This window comes from Eurosta solidaginis, chromosome 5 (genome assembly GCF_040869045.1).
Source record: "Eurosta solidaginis isolate ZX-2024a chromosome 5, ASM4086904v1, whole genome shotgun sequence".
Classification (NCBI taxonomy): Eukaryota; Metazoa; Arthropoda; class Insecta; order Diptera; family Tephritidae; genus Eurosta; species Eurosta solidaginis.
This window is the reverse complement of record NC_090323.1, coordinates 134,492,978-134,497,041: the sequence shown is the minus strand read 5'-3', so window position 1 is coordinate 134,497,041 and position 4,064 is coordinate 134,492,978. Positions and strand designations below refer to the sequence as shown.

At 35.7% G+C, this 4,064-nt stretch overlaps 1 long non-coding RNA gene across 1 annotated transcript; it reads right to left on the bottom strand.

Annotated features, from left to right (window-relative positions):
- Positions 1-475: 475 nt before the first annotated feature.
- Positions 476-2,418, bottom strand: LOC137253667 (uncharacterized). The gene is made up of 3 exons (XR_010953857.1): positions 1,445-2,418; positions 709-1,391; positions 476-653 (listed from the first exon to the last, which is right to left on the bottom strand). It is a non-coding gene; the product is annotated as an uncharacterized lncRNA (long non-coding RNA).
- Between the last annotated feature and the right edge of the window lie 1,646 nt (positions 2,419-4,064).

The window sequence follows — 4,064 nt, the reverse complement described above, 5'->3', positions numbered from 1 at the left end:
ATTTGGGGGTCGCCTGGATCAAGCTGCCTTATAAGGTCACGTTCTCTCGCTAAGTTTGCGGCCTCCGCCGGGAAGTGGGGCCGGATTTCGGGAATTCTCCCGGCGGGAATGAAACGTGCCGAGGCGGATTCAATGACCTTGCGGAAGGCACGCTCCCCTTGGCGGGCATCAGTCGGGATAGGGAGGGCAGCAAAGAGATTGTCTGTAAAGGATTTATATTCTTCCCACTTTCCTTTTTTAAAGTTTATGAAAGTGCGTTTTTCGGTGACGATGAAGTCGGCGGTACGCTCGAGCGAAACAAGTATAGGCAGGTGGTCGGATGCCAATGATACCATCGGCTGCCAGTTGACGCAGTTTACGAGTTCTGCGCTCACGATTGAGATATCTGGCGAACTGTGACAGCTTCCTACCATACGTGTGGGGGCGTCTCCGTTTATTGTGCAGAACGTCGTTTCTTCTATTTGATCCGCCAACATCTCGCCCCTACTGTCCGCCCGCAAATTTGAATGCCATAGATCATGATGGGCATTGAATCATGTTTAATTGTACGCTGCACAATCATTGTCCCATCATGTAAAAAAGCTCAGTTTCTTCCAAAAATTGTTCGGCACTGCCACGTAAAATCAATGTACATGTTCTAGCATTAACGCAACCTTTAAATAATTATAAACTATAAAAATAAAATTAATGTCAAACTCACTATCAAACCTTGGAATATGTTGAAATGTTCACCACCAACTTGACGTTCTTCAAAGTAATCACATTGACCCAAAACACTTGAATTAATATCATCAGCTGTAGTCATAACAGCACCACCACAAGCTTTCATTGTACGTTTGAAATCTTCTCTGGTACACTAACAGAACATTTGACGATCTGCAAAATACTGTGTACCAACATCACCAATTGGTAGTTTGGATAACACAACATTGGCGTCGTACTTGGCTAGTTTATTTTACAGAATACGCCATTCAGCATCAACAATTTTCTGATTCTCTTGAATATTACCAATACGTACTTAAGCATTGTCACGCTCAGCCTTGAATTCCAATTCTATATTTAAAATTGCGATTTTATATTTTTTGTATGACGTTGGATCCACCAAAGAGTACAGCGTCCACAACCATTTTAGAAAAGAAATCTTTTTATTGATGAACAAGTTTGGAGGACATTGCTGTGGCAGCGCAATTTTGCCAATAAAGCACGTTGTTGTTCCTTTGATTGGCGCTTCGACATGTTCAGCCATGCCATATTTTGGTCATGCATAATTGTAATGCTTTGCGTATAGCTTTAATGATGATACGTGCATGCACGCCTTCCTCAAAATATGGCTTAACTTGTTTTAAGATTTCACATGCTTAAAGTACCACTGAAGTGGTGCCATCGTCGACCTGATAAGAGAAACATTTTTATTCTACACATTCTAATATAACAAAAAACTTACCTCAGCATTTTGAGATTTGACAATGTCGACTAGAGTTTTACGGCTGCACAATATCCAATAGTTTCATAATAGTTGCCCCATCATTTGAAATTGTGGCCCTACCACTGGAATCAACAATATGTTTGTCCATAATGTGTGAACCCAATGTAGTGCGTACAGCGTCCACAATTGAATGCGATGCATTGATGTTGGATATGAGTTGAGGTTCTACCTTAAGAGCTATCGGCAAAGAGGATAAATACAATAAGAGCCGTCACTCGTTATTTTTTGGCATTTACTCGATGTTTTGAATGCTGTGTTAATGTTGTATTTTTTAAAGAAGTTTGCCAATTTATATGTTGCTTTTCCAGTATATGTCATAGTCGTCCAGCTATTATTTTCCTTTTCATTATTTCTTTTTGGTTCTCCATTTGTCCTTCTGAGCTTATCTACTAGTGCTTTTTTATATCCGTTGTTTGCAGCGATATTATATATGACCTCAAGTTCTTTCTTATATGCCTCTTGTGTAAGATGTGTTCTTTCAAGTCTATGTACCAAGTGCCTTAATGCTGCATTTTTATGATGTTGAGGGTGATTTGAGGTATTGTGTATTATTGTGTCGGTGGCCGTTGACTTTCTATATATGTCATAGTTAAATCTTTTGGCTTCTTTATCAATATTTATCGTGAGGTCTAGATAGTTGATTCCTCCGTCTTTTTCGGTTTCCATTGTAAATTTTATATTGCCGTGCTGTTTGTTGAGGTACTCCAGTACGAGCTCTTCGTTATTAGTAGTTAAAACGCATATTATGTCATCCACGTATCTAGCATAAAATGACACGCCTAATTTGGACTTCAGCTCCTGTATGTACTTTTCTTCCAGATTTTGCATGAACACTTCCATAAGAATTGCTGACGTGGGGCTTCCCATTCCAAGACCGTTTGTTTGTCTATATATTTTATTGTTAAATTTAAAATAGTTTTGACGTAAAGTGGTTCTTAGCGTATTTGTGATTTGCATACTTTTCACTTTGTTTTTTGTGTTATGAACTATTGTTGAGCTAACTATGTCCAAAGTCTCCGATAGTGGTATAGATGGGTATAAATATAATAAAATAAAATAAAAATAAAATAAAATAAAATAAATAAATAAAAAAAGGGTATAATCAGCTGTTTCATGCTGCCACCTTGTATCGTTGCACCATGGCACGTATTTTTATGGAGAACGGTAGAATGAGCGACACTTGCGCCATCTGATATTGAAAAGTAGCCATCTCCCAAATTTTGTTACAAGCAAAGCATAAGAAGAAGAATGTGACATTTGTTTTGGTTAAGGGTGTTGACACACTTTGCAAGTGAAATTATTTTTCCCACTGGTTGGTAAAATTTCTAACATTTTTCGCAATTGAAAACTGCAATATAACAATCGAATACGCACAAAATATGTTATCAAGTATTTTTGTTGTATAGGGAGAATATTTACAACAGTGCTTCGCGAAATTTTTTATGTGAATGGGCAGGGCGTAATAAACTGCAATTGCCAAGTCTGAAGTTCCGTCATATTTACAAACGCAACATCTTTGTTGATTGTGGCGATATTATTGGAATGCATAATGTTGAGATATCACTGTCAAATACCATTTCAACATTAATGGCAACCCTTTTTTTATACATACCCAGCAAAAATGTACCTGTATATTGCCCAGTAAAATTACTAATATCTGTGTCGATGGTACACGTAAATCGTTAAGTAGCATTTGTACAGGGCGTCGGGCCCTTTTGTGACTAGTCCATTCCGTCGTACCTATTTATGTGATTGTCCATACTGCTCACACATATGCGGTATTAGGTTATCGAAATGTAAACAAACTATAGTGCTGTACTGTTCTTACATTCACGTTATGGCAGCCATTTTTTAACCTGTAACTTTACGAGTATTTTTACAGTATTTTTACGTTAATATGACCGCCTTTTCACTAGTATTTGACTGTTTTTTTACTTGGATTATATTGCTATATAAATAAAACATTTCTTTAATTCAAATCCATTAACATTTCTTTTATTCAACATTTTTATAATATATTATATTATTTATAATAGTTGTAAATTATTAACTATAAGTCTTAAGGAAGGAATAGTTTTCAGTCTTGTTGGTGAGCCATAAATACAAATTTTATTGTATGCGATTGTTTGCATACAAAGTTAAGGGAAACTTAAATAAATTAATTAATGATATAGAAAACAAAAGAGAAGAACTAACAGAACTAGTCGTTGCAGTAAACCATCAAATCGAGAGTAGGTAATTCACAATTTGAGTAAGTTGACTTGTAATTCGCCGATTTTAATACTATACCCTTTTTATTTTAGTTCAGAAAGCTGCATTTTAGGTTCGAAAGTTACAATTACAGTTCAAAAATTTCAATTCAAGTTTAGACAATTTTAATTCAAGTTCAGAATTTCTATTTGTAGTTCAGAAAATTAAAATTGAAGTTCAGAATTTCTGTTTGTAGTTCAGAAAATTATAATTGAACTTAAACTGTAATTTTTTGAACTTCAGTTGTAATTCCTGAGCTTCAATTATAATTTACTGAACTTCTATTGAAAAGCAACTTTCAAAATTTTTTTACATAAAATGAACAATT